A 20,048-nucleotide genomic window follows, 5' to 3' on the forward strand; every position below is an offset into this window, starting at 1 on the left:
ATCATCAAAACCTCTAAATGGGAGCTATTATTAACAAACTTCAGGGAAATAATCGAAGCAAGGAAATCTCCCCATATGCTGAGGTCCTTGTAAACCCAGAATGAAAACAGTGTATTCAAAACCTTCCATTTGGCATTTGCGTTAAGGCATTTGGCGCGATTATTGTTATGTTAATAGAATTGCTGGAACAAAGAGTATTCTGCTAGGTGAACTTTGGCTTCATTTTCACTGCATCACAGCCTTCACTTTTATTTAAAAAGGGATAATGAAATTCAACAATGAAAAATAATACCGATTTGTAATTATTAGCCTTGAAATTTTACATGTGTTGAGCAAGATAGGCAATCTTCCTTAGCCAGTTCATTTTAAGACACAACCTCTGCCTTTGCTCTCTTGTTATGTATACTACATATATACATAGACTACATATATATAAAACACCTGGCAGATAACTATGGCCCAGGGGATCTCCCTAATAGATGGGCCATTGCTGGTGGTACCCCACTCCCCCGATGCAGAGCACCTCTTTCTTTTATTTTTCCCTTCCCTCTCTCCCTTTCACAGCTTCCTTATACCATACTCTTTATTTTATTTAATTTTTTCCTTCTCTCTGTTGTGTCTGAAGTTTGCCCGAAGAAGCTGTATTCTCTGTCAGGTTTCCACTACCTATGCCGTGACAGAAATAAAGAGAATTAGTGACCCCTTAAGGGAGTATGCTTTATTAAATAAAGGAAGGGTAGCATAACTTGGCTTTCATAAATGTTAGAGTCACTGCATACACATTTTGTTTGAATTAATTGTGGTCTCCAGTAATTGCTGAGATTAGAGTTCTATTGCAAATAGAACTTATTTGCTTTTGTAATTCTTCCTGACAGAATATTAATAGCAAGTGGTAGCCTGACCTAAGCAAAGGAGTCCAGAAAAAGGAAGTATAAGTGGGTTATGTTTCTGTTGCTCTGGTTATCATTTCTCACTGCCCTTCGGGAAATGAATGGAGATGCTAACAGGCATAATTATGACAAAGCAAAGGAAGAAATGACCATGCTTTGAAACAATGAAGCTGACAGGAGAAGAATCCATGCGTAGGTTAGCACTTCTGAGTGTGCAAGTGTTGCTGTGAGTGAGGAACAGAATGTGCTGCATTTGGCTGAACTCTCATAGTACAGAGCGGTGGACTTGGTGCCCAAGGAATGTGTTGTATGAGTAGGTACAAAAAGCGTGGAAAGAAAACAGTTGCCAAAGACAGGGGACTAGGACTCAATCAGTCATGAAAACAGATTGACTTCTTTTCCAAGCTTTGTTTTAATAGTGAATAAAACCTCAGCAACTCCCTAGAGATTACCATGGAGCCTTCCTGTCATGACAAATTGTCCTTCTTCTCCTCAGCTTGCAGTAATGTGACTGGACACTTCATTCTCTAGTTTGACTGGCAGCCTATCCCTCCTATGCTATTTCTTCAAGTTGTACAACTGCAAAGCTATATTTTCCCTACTCTTTCTTCTTTGTTCAAAGGGTGTTTATATGGCCTTGGCGACTTCACCCTTTTGGGGCTGAAGTCAGTTTCTCCTACATTGGCCTCAAGCTTCAACTGGCATTTCTGCCTGTTACAGTACCTACGACTTCTATTCCAGATAAATTCTCCAATTGTAATTTTTCTACTTCCTATGACTTTAAAAAGAAACAGGAATTGATCAAGTTGTTGGAAAAACTCAGTTCTCTTTGTGATATTCTCATCCTTTGTGATGCACTTTTTAGAACTGGGACGGGGTGGGTATCTATACCCCACCTCTTGCTTCGGGGTGTGGGACCTTGGGCAAATATTTTTTTGTGGGTCCCCTGTTTATATAATCAATAGCATTTAAAAATACTTTGCAAAATTTGTGAACATGTAGGAGGCGTAGTGATATATCACTAAAGATTTAGAATGATAGGTGGAGAAGAGGTACCAATGTGTTTATTGTCCAATCAAAGCACTTGGTGATTCTTCAAAGTATCCAGACACCATCTCTTTCAGTTTAGATCCAAAAATCATCTCTTCATATTCTTTATTGTCAAACGTGCTGTTACTGGGTAATTTCATATCTGCCACTGTGAGGAAAAGGTAACAACGTGGTTATTATTCAAGTCCTATAGCTTGTCAGAACATGTCTGGGTTGAAACAATATAGCTCTTCTTGATCTAAGAGCCCTAATTCCATTTGTTTCATGCTGTTACATCATTATTCATGATGCCGCACCATCCGTCCTGCTGCCTGTGAGTACTGGGTTCCGATGTCTCTTTCAAAGGTTGCTCTTGCGCTCTTTTGAAGAAGACCACAAATGCACACAGTATGCAGGAAAATGAGAACAATAATTTATTTTATGGTCGTGTTAAATTTATCATTTGGAATTTTATGGCATAAATATAAAACAACACATTTTCTAACTATGTCTTCTTTTGAGCTCTTTAGGCTGCAATCACAACATTCCCAAAATGTGATCTCTTTCCCTGTTGACTGCACCCCTGGTTTCTACCCACCATCACCAGTGGAGTGGGTAGGGGAGGGGCCAGTAAGGAGAGCAAGAAAAGTGACTCCATTTATACAAAGACTCCCTAACTCTCATCTGGCTCAGCTTAACCCCGGAGAGCACAAAGTCACCACGTCAACTGGAGGCAGGAGAGGACATGGATTGGAAGGGCCCTTTGATGTTGCAAAGCAACAGTCTAGAAAGCCCTTGGAGGAGACAGGTGGGGCAACCCCCAAGGACTGTATTACATGTGATGCAGAGTTTGCAGAGATGAGGTGACTACCCTGGGTGCCAGCAGCAGGGGGTAGTGCACAGGATAAATAACACCTGCCACTCTGGGTGCTATAGACCAGAGGCAGCAACACAGTGGGAACATGACAGGAGACTGAAGATGCGGGAGACCACACACGTAGCTCAAACTCAAGGGTCGACTGTGGGCTATTGGGAGCCCAGAGCCCTGGACTCATCATGTGTTCAAGTGAGTGAGAATCACTCAAAATCTGAGTGTCAGCACCATTCTAGTAGCCCAATTTGACACCATCCCATGAAAGCAATACTGTGCCTGTCAGCAGGATTGATACACTGGCCAGGCTGCTTTCCTGGAACTGGATCCCAACCCCAGGGCCCCAGGATGACCCCATGGGCACAAATTCTGGAACTCTTTGGGGCATCAGGTCCACCCCAGGCACAAGGAGGAGGGTTGGAGAGAACCCTACAGGGTAGAAACAGAGACTGAGTACATGTCAGCCCCCACCCAGGCTCAGGAAACCTGCCCAGACAGCACTACCAGCTCCAGCCAGGCCCAGGCACCAGAGGGGTGGTGGTGAGGAGTCTTAGAAAATTTCATGGAAGACACATGGAAGTTTGGAGCCCCTAAATCGTGGGAAGCCAGGCAGGAATCCAGCACCTGGGTCTGAAGTTGGCATTGCCTTCTTTTTTCTTCCTGTGACAAAAAGGAGTGAAACGAATAAAACAGAGGGTAGATATGGGAGAAATTGGGTAAAGTGTGAATTGTTTTTACAAGTCTGAGTCCTGAGAAGGGATGCCCATAGGTTAACCCCTATTCAAGGGACTGAAAAGTATTTCACCAAAGAATTAAATTAATATATAATGATAAAACAATCTCTTACAATGAAGCCCCAACAAGTCTGTACTGGAGGAAGAAAAATGCTATAAAGGACACTATTAGGTCAATTGATAAAATTAGAACATGTTTGGTAGATTAGATAAAATTGTATCAATGTAAATGTGGGAAGTGGATAACTATACAGTGGTTATAAAAGAGAATATTGCTTTACTTACGAGTACATTCTGAAGAATTTAGGGGTAAAGAACTATGTTCAGAAAAATTTATCTATCTATCTGTCTGTCTGTCTGTCTACCTATCTACCTATCTTAGTTTGGGCTGCTATAACAAATTACCACAGACTGGGTGGCTTAAACAGCAAAGATTTATTTCTCACATTCTGGAGCCTGAGATGAGGGTGCCAGCTTGGTCGGGTTCTTGGTGAGGTCTCTCTTCCTGGTTTACAGATGCCCTTCTTCTTGCTGTGTCTTCACATGGCAGAAAAAGAGCCAGCTAGCTCTTTGGCCTCTTCTTATAAGGGCACTAATCTCATTCATGCAGGCTCCACCCTCATGACCTAATTACCTCTCCAAAATCCTGCCTCTAAATACCATAACATTGGGATTAGAGTTTCAAAATATGAATTTTGTGGGGAACATAAATATTCACTCCTCTGTCTGTCTATCTATCTATCTATCTATCTATCTATCTATCTATCTATCTATCATCTATCTATCTATCTATCTATCATCTATCTATCTATCTATCTATCTATCTATCTATCTATCTATCTATCTCTGTCTATCATCTATCATCATCATCATCATCATCATCTATCAATCATCTGTCATCTATTCAAATGATAAAGCAAATGGGCTAAACATTTTTTTTGTGAATGGGATAAAATATGTGTCTCTATGTGCCTAGTCACTGCCAGCAGCAGGAACACTGTTTCCATAAATGAGTCCCCATACAAACATACCTAGAAAAAGAAACACACAGGAAGATCTTGGAGACATCATTGGTCTTGGCTGTTGTCTAGCACTAGCCTACGACCATGACCCAGGATGTCCTTCCACAAAGACCTGAGCTCCTTGCCTACAGCCGTTCAGCCTTGTGAGCACTGCCTTGGCTCACCACACCCTCTCTTAGCAGCCTTTTGTAGAGGAGTCCTACAATTCTCTCTCTCACTGCACTTTCCTTAGGGGTCACTGGCCGTAACTTTCTCCCAAATGGGGTAAACTTTTAACAACAGCAGAATTTGTGAAGAATAAATGGATGCTCTTTGTACTATTTTTGCTTACTGCAACTTTTTGTAACTTTGAAATTATTTTCAAATAGAAAGTTAAAAAAAAGTAACCACAGTATAATATATCAATTCTGGTAAAATTAGTTATAATAATGTTTTCTTTCCTGTCCATTTCTTCTTTCTTTTTTCCCTTCTTCCTCTTCCCCTCCTTCCTCTCCCCCTCCTCCTTCCCTTCCCTCCCCTCCCCTCCTCCTCCTTCTTCCTTTCTCTCTCTCCCCCCCTCCTCCCTTCCATCCTTCCTTCTTTCTCTCTTTCCCATACATCCTTCCATATCATACAAATGAATACAGTTAGGGAACTTTTGGTTTACTGGCATTTTCTACAGATTAAAGTAAAGTAAGATTAAAGAATTAAAGGAAAACATTGGCTAGATCCAGGATGGATGCTTCCCCTGGATAAATGGCAACAGCGATGCAAAGTGAGGTGAGGCGACCCAGAACCTGTCTTTGGGTATCCGTAGCTGATGAGAAAATTGTGTAGAGAGCTTGAATAAAATAATCATGATAATGGCTATATTTTTTGAAAATTTGAGGGAAAATCCTTAAAAAAAATCCTTAAAAAGACTATATTTCTAAACCAATTGTTGTCAGGAGCACCACAGCACGTCATAGTGGCTAATAACGTGGGCTCTGGGGAAAGAGAGCCTGGATTCAAACCCAAGCTTTTCCATTTGCCACCTGGATGATCTTGGACAAATTGCTTAACTTTTTTTGCCTCAGTTTCCTCATCCGTAAATGGGAATAACAGCAGCAACTGTTAGGAATACCTTTGGTTGTAAGTGACAGAAACTGTCACTTATAGTGGCTTAAACAAAGAGAAGTCCAAAGGGGATGCTACTGATCAATAGTGTCAGAGAAATGAGATTATTTCTATCTTTTGCTTCTGCCACACTTTGTTTGTAGTTTCACTTTCTATGTAGGAAAAACGGGAAAGAGCTCTGGGGGAATTTTAGTTGAGGCTGCCCTTCTATCAGAAAATCAAAGCATTCCTCAAAGTTCCAAGTAGCAGAATTTCACTTACATTTCATGGGCCTGAATTGTGTCTCATGGCCACTCTTGCTTGAATTTGGGAAGAAAAGGAGATTAAAGATATAGGTTGAATCAGACAACCAAGAGTGTCTGTTACAGGCTTGTTTTGAATATTAAATGAGCTAATAGCTATAAAGTTCTTAGAAAAATCCATAATAGGTGCTTAAATGTTAGCTATTATTATTCTGTTTTGTAATATTAGTAGAAGTTGTAGTATTTTTACCTATATATTGTGAGATGTCAATAGTTTTTGAACTAATTTTGAAAAGCCTTTGAAAATAGAAGAAATCAACACTTTACTCCCCAGTTCCACTCTGTGATGATCTCTTTTCAGGCCAGGTGGGACTGGGGGATACACTACTATTGAGATGGACTTTGCAGATTTCAAAAGGAACAATGGGATCCTGGAGTAGCAGAGACCAGGTGGCAGCACTGATTTGCTTATTTTTATCACAATAATAGATGCTGGATGATCAGCTTTCCCCTTATTATGTTCCATGCTGATGGGCTGTGCTTATTTTGTTGGGATTGGCTGAATGGAACACAAAATCTTTGCCTTGTTAGTTTCAATGGGTAATGTTGTCACTCTTGCCCATCCAGACGTGGAGATGGTTTGCCTGCCCAGTAGGCTCCACATACACAACTACAACCAAATTTGATTGGTGGATCTTTTCTAGGTTGCTAGCTTGCTACTTTTCAAAATGTGCTGAGTGGCTGTTTGGAACTTGTCTCTGCTGACTCCACTGGGCTCAGTTTCAAATCTCTCCTAATCCACTAATGAACCTTTATTAAAGTGGGAGAGAGGTTGAATCAGTCTTTGGACATGTTATTAAAATAAAGTTGGATCAGTGAAAAAGATCAAAAGAGAACAACAAGGGAACACTCGATCTCCCTTCTACCTCCTATTCAGTTTCTTTAAAGCTGATTTTTTTTTGAGAAATATCAATATTAGTAGGTTAATTTTCAGTAGGCTTTAATTTTGTTTTATTTTAATTTTTTTTCAAGGCAGCTGTAAAAAGAGACTCTCATTCACCAATCCCTCCCTCCATTTTTTCTTTTATGATTTAAAGTTCAGGTTGAAGAGGTCGAATGCCCATGAGGATTTACATGATTAAGTAAGCAGTGAAATGCCAGACTTTCAGGATTCTGAAAAAGTATGCTGGATCAAACGGTAATTACAAAGCACCATGATGGTTATTACTGCTCGTGCCCAGGCTTCTCTGCCACCCACTCACAGCTCCCTGCGTCTAGGACACCCTGAGTCTACAGTAACTTTTGCTGAGCTACAAAGGAACCACCATGTACCTTTTCAAAAATGTCCACTCATCCTTAATGTCACAAATCCAGGAAGAGATGGCTTCCAGATATGCAAGTCAACGTCTGTCACCAGCTGGCCTTTATTCTGAAATGTCCCAATTTTTCTGCTGCACTTGTCACCACTTCTGCTGGTTACTCATTCACTGAAATGTTGAGCAAACAACTTCCTGTTGGACCCAGAGGATATACTGATGAACATTTCCAAATTTTTGGCCCCTAAGGAACTTACATTCTGCCAAATAATTTATTTCATAAGAGGAAGCCGTAATAATTTTAGTCACTAAATTAAAAGAGAGAATCTTAATTAAGCATCATTTTGGGCTTTATTCTTGTTTTTGTCAGTTCTCATTTCTTCATTAAGTTCTTAATTGGGAAAAAATGTTCATTACACAAATATGTTTTCAAATTTGCCATGGATGTTTGATTTCTCCTTCTTTCTGTCTGTCTATTTATATCAATATTTATCTATCTATATATTTATATAGACATATGTTATCTATATCTATCTACCTACATATCTATATAAATATGTTATCTATATCTATGTATTTGTATAGATATATGTTATCTATATCTATCTATGTATTTGTATATATATATTATCTATATCTAGATGTATGTTATCTCTCTCTCTCTCTCTCTATGTATGTTATGTCCTTTGGATGAGCTGTATTGCTCATTTATGAGAAGTTACTAATTAAACTAATGATTTTTCTAATCATAATTTTAAATTATATGGCCTTTAATACTTTTTACAGTGCTTTTGTAATACATTATCTCATGTAATCCTTATAGAGAAGAATGATTTCTTCAAATGAGAAAGTAGTGGCTCAGAGCAGTTACTTGTTTAAGGTCAGACAGCTAGTTAGTTATCTAAGTTATCAGTCATCTGCATAAATCAGAAAGCTAGTTAGTGATGACATCGAAGTAGGAAGAAAATGGTTAATTGGCTTTCTATTCTACTCATTTGTTCTCTAGATAGCTGTTGAGTCCTCCTGTGTACTAGGCATTGTTTTTGATGCTGGGATTCAGCAGTGAGTAAAAAAGATAAACCTCTTCACTTCACAGGGCTTACATTCTGGTGAGAGAGACAAAAAAGAAGTGATGTTATATAGAATATAAGAAGATGATAAGGGAAAGAAAAAAAGAACATGATAAGGAAGGTGTAGGGAAAAGCAGAGTGGGATGAGAGGATAAGGAGTCTTCGGGAGTCAAAGTTTATAAGTTTGGATAAGATGTTCAGAAAGTCCTCACTGGGAAGGTGATGTTTGGGCAGAGATTTAAAGGAGATGAGGGAACAAGGAACATATCCCCCTGCTATGGGGGAATAGCAGGAAAATTAAAATGCTCAAAGGCACTGAGGCAGCAGGGAGCCCCATGTGGTTGGAACAGAGTGGAAAAGGGGTCTTGTGGGAGGTGAGATCTGAGATATCAGGCATTAGGATGAAAGGGGTTGAGTGAAGTGTGGGCTCCCCGGATGGTGGATGACCCTGGAGGCTACCATGAGGACTGTGGCTCTTTCTCTGTGAGATATTGAGGTCGATTGGGTGATTTGAGTAGAGGAGTGAACATGCTTTATTATCTGGCTTATTTTTAAAAGGATCATTCTGATGAGTGGCTTGAGAAAAAGCAGTAGGTGAGTGCAGAGGGTCCTAGTTGTAAGGGTTTGTGAACTGGACCTATGCCCAAGGAGCAGTGGACTTAACGGTCTCAAGTTCAGTGTTCTAGTTGGGACTCTTCCTTCACCAACTGCTGGAGGGTCTTGGGACAATCACTTAATGTTTTACTAGAAAGGGAAAAAGCTGAACAGATAGTATTTCTTTGAGCCAAGTTCCTCTTACTCCCAATGATGTGTAAGCCTGCTAGTATTCCGAAATGTGGTTTTCTTTTCTTTTCTCAATGCCAGAGTGTGTGCCTCTGCTCACCCCACCTCTGTCCCCATAGTCTCTTTACTGTCAGCTCTGACTTCTCTTCCCGACCTTCCTTGGCACACGTGGAAGTCAAGAGGCAATGGGACAAGGGCCTCGCTAGGCTCTGAGAGGTTCTGGAGGTCTAGGTTGCAACCTATAACCTACATCTTTCATTAAAGCAGTCGAAACTGAGTGTAGAGATATTGTAAAAGTTAAAAAACAAAAAGAAAGCAATTCGAACAAACAACTTGACTACTGAACTATGTAGCATTATAGCATTTATGCTACACAGTAAAAGACAGACCACTGTGTCTGCAGTTCTGGAAAAGGGTACACTGTGCACACACATGCATCAGCTCTGTTTTGGTTTCACTTCACTTTAGTTATTTGATTTGGTGTCTGGAAAACCCTGTGTGCACATTTTTATGAGCCCTGGGACAATTTACTGCCAAGCTTGCTTGAACTCTAAAATATGCTTCCAGTTTCAGAAAACCACAAATTATTTACCAAATAGGCAAGGAAATAGAGGTCATTGAACTCATTTCTTACATAATTTTAAACTTCCTTTCTGAGTACTGACATCTCCCAGCAGTCAGAGTGATGTGTTCTTTAGGCTGATTAATAATGGGCAGGAAAGCATGGAGAGTGATGAAAGTTGCTCACTGTTATGCTACTCTGTGGACTTGCTTTTGATGCTAAATGCCAAGGATCAAAGCTAGCCTAGTGGAAGGTACATATAAAATAATCCTCCCTTTCTGATTTTATTGTATTTATAGAGAGGCAAGCAGGAAATGCTGGAAAATCTCTTATCTTGTGGAAAGTAAAATTATCTGAGATATGAAAAATAAGTATTAACCTAAAATGACAAAGTGTGCAATCATTAAAATGAAATTAAAGAGCAGTATAGCAAGTAAATCTTTAAACATCAACTGGTGTCAGTTTCTTCCAAGCTATTTCAAGGGTGACTACATATAACTAGTAGATACTTACATTCAGCAGAAAAAAAGAGAGTGATGATGAGAGTGACTCTGTAAAATATGAAGAGAATAAGTAATAACCTTAGATTGATTGCGTGTAAAGGATACAGAAGGAGGGTAACTCCTGTGTGTCTAGCTTGGAAACATAATGACTCAATTGAGTGAAGTGGGAAGATATCCATAGTTGGTTTGAAAGTTAGGAATTTCGTAATTGATGGCAAAATTCTTGTTATGTAGGTTTACTTATGATAGCTGGGTACATAGGTCTGTCCAAAGGGGCTAGGACAAAATGTCATCTTATTAGATTTTGAGAAATTTTCTCTTCCAAATTTTCTTTTCTTTTCCCTCTAAGGAGGCAGGGGAATGAGAGGTACTGGGTGCTGATGGATCATTTACCTTGGAGATTCCCATGTTATGGAGGAAACGGGGGGTAGAGTCAGAGCAGAGACGTCTTCTGGGGGGCCTCCAAGTTGTGAATTGAGCACTTAGAGCCCAGAAACACCAGATGTTTTCATGACATCGGCAAGATTTAATTTAATCAAGGGATAGGACCCAGAAGGAAATTTGGTGACTGATAGCAGGTGGCAGAATCCCAACTAAGCCTAGTTATAATTTCAGACGCAGAGGAAAGAGTGCTCCAGACAGCGCTGCTCCAAGAATGTTATGAGTTTTTAAATTCCTTCATGTTATGATTTTAACTATCCCCGTTTCCCAAAGTGATTAGCAAAAACAATTTAGGAGGAAATGGATGTGTGTGCTGGAAGGGAAGAGAAAAGTTGGGGGACTATATCCCATTTCACAGCCAGGATTGTGGTTGGGAGGGGATGGTGTAATTTGAGGAAGAGAGAGAGGCTGGCAGTTTCTGAGAGGAGAAAAGAGAGGAGAGCAGGCTTGGTCTGTGAAAAAAGGACTCAGTGGGAACCTAGGCAGATTCCATCAGGATCTGCAACACTCTAGACAAAATCCAGAAGCCAACAGCTAGAATGAATGTTTATCTCTAAATGGTAGGAAAAAAGAGTTGAATGGGCCCGAGGATATTACACTGTCTGAAATGATTTACATTATGGAGGGTTGGGTTATGAATGAGTTCATTTTCATATCTGTATATGATCTATGTAAAGTTTATTTCACATCCGTGATGATTTCTGTAAAGAGTTTGGAATTACGTCTGGCACCTAATAAGGGCTCAGTAATTGTTGTAATTAAGGGCTCAGTAAATGTTGACACTTTACCTCTGACTCCATCCACAATTTGTGCCTGTTTCTCTATTATTCTAGTATCATGAATAACCTCAGCCAAGTTTTCTAACGTGTATGTGTTTTCAAAAGTAAATACGTGAAGTAAGAGTTAAGACTTCACATTCTTTTTTTTTTTTTTTTTGTGAGGAAGATCAGCCCTGAGCTAACATCCATGCTAATCCTCCTCTTTTTGCTGAGGAAGACCGGCTCTGAGCTAACATCTATTGCCAATCCTCCTCCTTTATTGTTCTCCCCAAAGGCCCAGTAGATAGCTGTATGTCACAGTTGCACATCCTTCTAGTTGCTGTATGTGGGACGGGGCCTCAGCATGGCCGGAGAAGTGGTGCCTTGGTGCGCGCCAGGGATCCGAACCCAGGCTGCCAGTAGCGGAGCGCGTGCACTTAATCGCTAAGCCACGGGGCTGGCCCAAGACTTCACATTCTTAACTGTACGTCTTTGAAGTACTTTCTCAATGTTCCAATTTACTTATAGTAGTCAGGCATGGAGATTCTTCTTGAAATTGGCTTTATTCATCTCGATTACAGGATAATTTGAAACAAGTGGTTTCTATTATTTTTGAAAAGCAGCTAAAATCTTCAAACAATAAACACAATTTATACATCTTTCACTTGGTCTTATTTTGAAGTTATGGAAATTAATTTTCCTTTTAAAATTAGCAGTATTAAAAAAATAATTTGCAGGGGGCAGGCCTGGTTAAGTTGTTACGTTTGCATGCTCTACTTCACTGGCCCGGGGTTCATGGGTTCAGATCCCGGGCACGAACTTATGCACCGCTTGTCAAGCCATGCTGTGGCAGGCGTCCCACATATAAAGTAGAGGAAGATGGGCATAGATGTTAGCTCAGGGCCGGTCTTCCTCAGCAGAAAGAGGAGAATTGGCAACAGATGTTAGCTCAGGGCTAATCTTCCTCACACAAAAAAATTTGCAGCACCTCCCATTTGAGTTTAAAATAAAGACAGTGGCCCAGTGGCCATCTAGCCTATCGGAATCAAGGAGAATCTTTTGTCTTCAGCAGTTTGATTGTGATGCGTCTAGTTTTGGTTTTCTTTATATTTATCATCTTTGGGGTGAATTGAGATTCTTGAACATGAAAGATGCTCTTGTTAAGAACTTCGGGGGCCGGCCCCATGGCTTAGCGGTTAAGTGAGCGCGCTCCGCTGCTGGGTGCCCGGGTTCGGATCCCGGGCGCGCACCGACGCACCGGTTCTGCGGCCATGCTGAGGCCGCATCCCCCATACAGCAACTAGAAGGATGTGCAGCTATGACATACAACTATCTACTGGGGCTTTAGGGGGAGAATAAATAAATAAATCTTTAAAAAAAAAAAAAGAACTTCGGAAAATTCCTGACCATATTTTCTTTATGTATTCATCCTGCCCTTCCTTCCTTCCTCCCTCCCTCCCTTTCTTCCTTCCTTCCTTCCCTCCTTTCTCTTTTCTCTCTCCTTCTATCTCTCTTTCTTTCGTTCTCTTTCTCTCTCTCTTCCTTTCTTCTTTCCTTCCTTCCTTCCCTTCTTCTTTTCTTTTTTACTCTTTTCTCTTTCTTTCTCTTTCTCCTTTTCCTCCTCCTCTTCTTCATCTCCTTCTCCAGTTAACTCTAATAACAAGTATGTAGGGTTTTGCACTATGACCTGCATGTGACCGATACGTGTATTCTTTTCTTCTCTCAGTGCTTTAGTCAAATATTTTATACTGATCTGTCTTTGGGATCATTTACCAAATCTTCTGCTTTGCTATTAAACTTATCCAATGAGCTCTTAATTTCAGAAACTGTATTTTTCTAGTCTAGAATGATTATTTTTTAATGGATTCCAATTCTTGGCTAAATTCCACATCCTTTCATTACTGTTGCCTATATTTTCTTACAATTTCTTGAACATATTAATCATTGTATCAAAGGCTTTGGATGCTAACTACAATATCCATTGTTTTTCTTTGTATCCACTTATACTGTTCGTTCCACTTGGTTATTGGTCACATTTTCCTGCCTCTTTTCATGTTAGGAATTTGTTATTGTGTGCCAGATATTATGTACAAAGCAAACATTGAAGCTCTGTATGATGGTACGGGGCTCTGTTTTTCCTCTGTGGGGCAGATAAGATGAGGAGCTGATCACCTCAATCCACAGGGCCTGAGCTGGATCAGGGATGGAGTTGTTTTAGTAAGAGTCCCTCCACCTCCAGTTCTGTCTTTCCCCTTAGGCCTGTCTCTCCCACACTTTTGATTGAGAGCTCTGAAAGACTGTGGAAGATTAGGTCTGTTCTTTAGCATCTTGCCATGCCTACTTCTAAATTAGATGGATATCTTGGGGACACCAGCAGTGTTTCTGAGCCAGGCCCCTTTGCTCAAGTGAAACTTTTTCTCCCAGTTACTATCCGATTACTGGAGATTTTAGTCTATCTTACAGAAGCTTTCTAACCTTGTGCTCAGCCCTAGAATTCAGCAAAAGGTACTATGGACAAAACCAGCCAAGCATTTAGGAATACGTTGGTTTCCAAATGGTTGTCCTTCTTTGTATGAATGCCAAAAGCTTTGCTGGTTTCTCTTTGCCCTCCTATGATTCTTCTGCATGGACCAAGTCTGCTCTTCAGACTGTGCTCAGAATTGGCAAATGCTCCGGGAAGAAAACAACCTGCGAAAGGCAGTTCACCTTGGTAAAGCTCTGCTCTCCAGAAATTTTGTTCATTTAGTTCTGTTTGTTTCCTTAATTCCCTGATCTCTTTAAATGTGATTTTCAAAATCAATTTGTATTTTTTAGTTGGTCTAGCAAGAATGTGTTCTGCGGCAACCAACTGCATTCTACCTGTAACCGGAAGTCCCCTTGGGGTCAACTTTTAAGAAGTTTGGGGCAGCTATGTCCTTCCAACCTAACAGCCTACAAGGAGATCTTCACCTGTCTTTCTAGGAGCTTCACACGAGACTATCACAAAGAAAAGTGTGGATATACGTGACAAATAGAGTTTAAAAATTAAATTTGTATGCCAAAGGTTCCAACAGAGTTATGTTCTCTGGCAATTTACACTTCTGTTACATACGGTTATAATAACTGTGCTCCAGTAGCCAAATTCGTCACTCGATTTTTTTTTTAACATGGGAAATATTTGTTACTGATTGAACATGTATCAGTACATATCAGTTACATGAATCAGTAACATGAAAATATGTTACTGATACAAATAAGGTGATTACTGTATGAGTAAATATTGCAATATTTGAAATTAAATCTTGCAAGTCATAATGGGACCTTAAAGGTCTTGGCATGGGGCAAACTCACATGAAAGACTTGACTCTTCTCTTTTCTCTACGTAATGTAGAGGGCGTACTGGGAATACTGAGAGGTATCTGGCTGCCCACAGAGCCTACCCTGCAAACCTCAGTGCAAGAGGTGATGTTAATCTGGATGTGAACCTAGGAGAGTGTTTGATCTGGAGAGCATCCACTGAGTCAGTGGACCTGTGTCTAAGGAAGTGGCTGTCGTTATCCTTAAGTATGGTGGCTGTGTTTGCAACTTCAGTAGATCCATTTATGTCTTACATATTTCTTTTGGAACTGAATTTGTAGAGTCCTTCATTTTGACCCACTCTGGTTTTCTCTCTGGTTTTTCTACCACTGTGGTATCCCATCTCTGTTTTCTGTGTGACTTTCCCTGACCACAATGTTGTACCTTGGCATTTTAAAACACTTAACAGACTTCATTTTATTTGATGCTTACAATGAAGTTATGTGGCTAGGTGTGGCCTAAGTTCCACTTTACAGACAAGGATACCGTAGGTCAAGAAGTTAAGCACAATCAGTACCAGCAGTGACAAGATTTAAAACCAGGTCACTTGACTTCTTTTTTTCTACTATATCATTATATGAATCGATCCTAGCTCTGAGATGACAGATGGTACTAGAGTGAGAACACTTCTTTACATCTAGTATATAGTTGACAAGTGAAGATTCTGCACAAATAAATATGGAAGGAATTTTTACCCTCTCCCATAACTTCCTTTCTGGGGCCTGGCACTCACCAAGCTTAGATAACAGGAAGGGGACTTGCATAACTTAGCTCAAAGCAGAGACAGTTATAGACACGCTCAGCATCGTACAGAATGAGGTGAACATCCTTGGAAGTGTGACAGATCTAATGGGCTTGGAGATGGCTTGACTTTGACTTGCACTAGTAAGGACCAAGTTTCTTCCTGCCTTTCCTTCAATCTCAACTTCATTCATGGATTGGATACCTTTTCTCTCCCGCATAGATCCGTCTGGAGGAAACTGGACAGAACTGAATGACTGGATGTCCAAGCTGAGACAAAGAGAGGTGGGACTTGAGGGAGTGGGATTTCCTAGGGGAGATGCTCTGATAAACAGAGAAAGACAATTACATGGGGGAACTGAGAAGTGAATGATGGACTTCTAGTCTCACTGAGGATGAGAATCAGTTGTATAGGGCAAAGCAAACTTATTGGATCCAGTGTTCTCATTTGATAATTTTGTAGCTTAAAAAAGTGAAAAATCATCAGAAATTTCATATGATTTGACACAATATTTTGAAACTCATTTTCTATTCTGAAACAATAGCCTTTGACAATGTAAGCTTTATACATGTATGCTTTAAAAATACAATGCCCTTTCCTCTAATGTAATGGATATTTCAAGAAGTCAATGCTCAGTCATGACTTCATCGTCACTTGAAGATATAATATTGAAACTGACAAACAGTTAGCCATTGATGATTAAGCAGCTACTAACTACGGGGAATCGGAATTGGCCACCTCAAAATATATCTCTACCTGAATGATACTTTGGTCCCCGCCCCCACTAACTAACTAAAGGAGTTTGGGATGGGAGGCCTGCCCCCAGAACAGGCCATTACCATAGACATCTCTGGGTATCTGGGTGGGTCCGTGCTAAGCCCATTTTTAGTTCTGGTTGCCCTTTATAAGACACATTTACATTTGTAAAGAAAATCTCCATTTGTAAAGGTACCTTCTACCCTGTACCAGGAAGAAGTGGGGGATGGCCTTACCTAGAAACTTATCAGAAGGGAAGGTGAGGATTTAAATCTGCATGATAGACTCATCCATTGTTAACTGTGCTGTTTAGGCAATATGCTATCTGACTCCCACTAGGTTCCTATAGGTAACATCCCTCTGGAGCAGGGGTCACCATGGTAATGGGTGTTTGAGCTATTTTTTTCAGGAACTGAACCCCTTGTCCACTTTAGGCCTGATTGAGACCACCAACTCATCAACTGGGCCCATGCAGACATGTGTCCAATAAGTGACCTTTTGACGGCAAGAGGTTGGAACTCCACCCTCAGGGCACGCTAATGCCCCCATTCTGTGAACATGCATCCTACAAAGAGGCATGAAGCCTGACTACGCTTGCGCAGATCATCAATTACCTCATCTCTCCTTGCCTCCAATCATTTCAGACCACCTTGCCCCCTACCCCATAATTATCCCTGAGTCCCTATTTTCAGGGAAGCAGCTTTGAGATTCATTCTCCCGTTTCCACACTTGACTGCCGTGTGGTGAAACACTCTCTGTGCTGCAATCTCTTCGTCTGGGTGTTTGGCTTTCTGGGCGGTGGGCAAAAACGGACCTGGTGCCGTAACAATATACAAGCCAGATGCTTGCAGCTCTATGAAGATTACCCTGGGTGCCATAGCTACAAATGCAGATGTCATTACGGGTATAGTAGTGGTGACTTAAATAACGCTAGTATTTTGCCATACTGTACTTAGGGCTGCTGCTGGGCCACCTCACATGTTTCCAGGTCTGCCCTTCAATTTTTTCCATGTTTCTGGCATCTGAGTTCCCTTTCTTTCTTGGGAACTCAGTTATATATTATTAAATACATTTAGCCAGGCTTTAAACATGTCTTTTAGCAAAGGATATTCCTTATTGGAAAGTCTTCCATGTTGCTGGAAACAGAGAACATGCAAGTTTGAGGTGAAGAAAAGTAGAGAGATTTCATGAAAGAGGAAAGCTAGGCATGCAATGGCCTTCCCAAAAGTAAGCATTTCAAAATGTGTATGTAGACAGGCAGTAAGGAATAAATACAAATCAAGTTATTTAAAACCATTATTTTCAGGGCCAAGGAAGAAATTATGAGAATAGTCTTTAAAAAACATTATAGGTCTTTCGGTGGTGTTTTTAGTGGAAGTAATTTAGAGATGATTGGATATTGTTATTTTTATTTCTATCTTTTAGAACAAAAGTTTACCAAAATAGAAAGCTTTGCCATTTCTTTTTCCCACAACTTTAAAAAGTAAACCGTGAGTGTTGGGTCAACATAATCTTTCTTTTTTAGACTCCTTTGCTTGCAAATTCATCCACCATCAAATTACATTGTACTCCTTCCTCTTTTGCCTACCTGTGGCAGAGCCTTTTATAAATAAACCCAAAGCCCTGTCTTCCTCCTGCCTCCTGCTCTGAGCAAATAGTAAGAAATCAGGTGCCTGAGTCCAGTGATTTGATTTTATACACATGGATCTTGTTAGAACATTTCTTTACACCTGGGTTATCAGGAGATTTATTTGTAATCTTCTTCGCCAAGAGAATAGTAGTAGTGAAGGAAGTAAATTATATTAAAAATTTAAAAGTTACTACCTTAGAGACAGGCACCTCCACGCCCTAAGGATTCCTGGTATAGGAGGGAACGTTTATCAATCCTGACTGACTCTATTCATGAAAGACCCACCCTAAACTGTTCGGGGAAGAATTGAGAACAAGAGAGTGCTCCAGAGGGATAAGTTTGGGAGGGTCGGGGTGGAGGGGGTCCAGATGGGGACGCGTGTGTGTAACCTGATAATCGCTTCGCGCCATAGCAATTCGCGCCATAAAATGTAACTGTTTAAATGTTTTAAATTAGCCAATCATGTAAGACCGCGCCAACCTTTTCCCGCTTTGTGCTTCCAAACCCTATATAAGAATTTGCCCTTTAAGGTCCGGGGTCGACTCCTCTGTCTCCTGCGAGAGACACGTGTCGGCCCGGAGCTCCGCTTAATAAAACTCTTACCTCTTGCGTTTGCATCAAGCTCGGTCTTCTGTGTCTGTGGGTCCGCGCCTTCCCGAGGCTGGAGTTGGGGTTCCCTTTTTGGGATCCTACAGTAGTATTTACTATTTCTACAACGTGATATAGTTTCAAAGATTTTGTTTGAATCTTGCCAAAGTGACTGAATTCAAAAGTACTTAATTGACTGGTTTTAAAAAAAAAAAAGCAACTCATTTAAATCATTCAGCTATTTGGCCTATACCAATCCATACTTTCATATGATTGTATATTTTGACTTTCTTGTTCTATTTCTTGGCAATGTGTAGACCCAGCTATTTTTGCTAATTATATAGTCCTTTGAACTCCAGTTTGCCTATTTGTAAAACTGGATAAAAATCTACCATGGCTCCTTTCAAAGAGAGCACTGTATGTAAAAGGAAGGTGCTTTGAAATCACTTGAGGGATGGGGCTGAGATCCCAAAGAGATAGACTAAGTTGCCTCTGGGGAGAGTGGATCCTATGACTTGTAGGGCTTCTGAGTAGGACACAAAATGTGGGGGCCAGAGCTGAAGTGCTCAGGACAATGATGATGCAGTTCAGCGTCCTGTCAGTCATCTCTATTTTCCTATTCCCTCCTATCTCTCCCTGCTCCCACCCCATTCAGTTTTCAGCCTCTTCTCTAAATAAATGTTGAAGATATCTTTATATAGCTGTCCAAGTTGCTCATGTATCTTGGTTTGGGCCTGGCCAGTTGAAGGAGTAATGAGGAAACACATTGCTATGGTGATTTCTGTCATCATTTCTCCATGTATATTGGTATTAATTGATTTTTTTTTGATGCACTGCAAAATACTTTGGAACTCTCTCTTTTTTTCACCCCTTCTTCCTCTTCTTTCAGACCATCACCAAGAATCAGATGAAGATATCTATTGAAAATGCTGTGAACAGTGATTTTTGGTGTGTTTCCCGGGTATAGGGTTGACTTCCTTGGGGAATCAGGGATTGGGTGGGAGATGCAGTTGGCAGGGTAAGGAAGTAAAACTCCTCCATCTTCCCAGTCTAGAGAAACTATGCTGCAGCCACATACCTTGAATCAGAATGAGGTGTTCGTGTTTCCATCATCTTTGAGCTTGATTACGAATGTAACTATCTTTAAGGAATTCTGCTCTTAACTAGAATTCCCTCTTCCCTCCTGTGTTATACAGGCTCTGATTGCAAGTTTATTCTTGGCATCTTTGAGTTGCAAGGACCTTTTGACTTTCTTTCCTATCCACATATTCGTTTATCCTTGCTGCTTCTCTTTACACTTTCTGCTACAGAAGGGCTGAACCTCTTGGTAGGGCACCTCTCTCAGCCAGTGAATATCCAGCAGAGAAAGGAGACAGTTCTATCCTGCAAATCAGGAAGAGGCTGTTTGTAAGTTTTTGTATTTTTCAAAAGTGGCTGCAATTAGTTTTGGTTTCAGGCAGCAAAAAAAAAAAAAAGAATGTTCTTTTTGATTTAACATTGCTTGCGTAAAACAGATATTAATCTACTGGAATAAAACTTTGTTTAAAAGCGGGTGTCGAGGGGCCGGCCCCGTGGATTAGCGGTTAAGTGCGTGCGCTCGGCTACTGGCAGCCCGGGTTGGGACCTGGGTGTGCACCGACGCACCGTTTGTGAGGCCATGCTGAGGCCGCGTCCCACATA

General features: G+C 40.6%; 1 long non-coding RNA gene across 1 annotated transcript; it reads right to left on the reverse strand.

The window, feature by feature from the left end:
- Positions 1 to 1,798: 1,798 nt before the first annotated feature.
- LOC147914584 (uncharacterized) lies at positions 1,799 to 18,470 on the reverse strand. Its single transcript, XR_015555079.1, has 3 exons — positions 18,384 to 18,470; positions 7,216 to 7,394; positions 1,799 to 3,450 (listed from the first exon to the last, which is right to left on the reverse strand). It is a non-coding gene; the product is annotated as an uncharacterized LOC147914584 (long non-coding RNA).
- Positions 18,471 to 20,048: the final 1,578 nt, after the last annotated feature.

Source organism: Ceratotherium simum, chromosome 18 (genome assembly GCF_057802395.1).
Source record: "Ceratotherium simum simum isolate JZ-2026a chromosome 18, ASM5780239v1, whole genome shotgun sequence".
Lineage (NCBI taxonomy): Eukaryota > Metazoa > Chordata > Mammalia > Perissodactyla > Rhinocerotidae > Ceratotherium > Ceratotherium simum.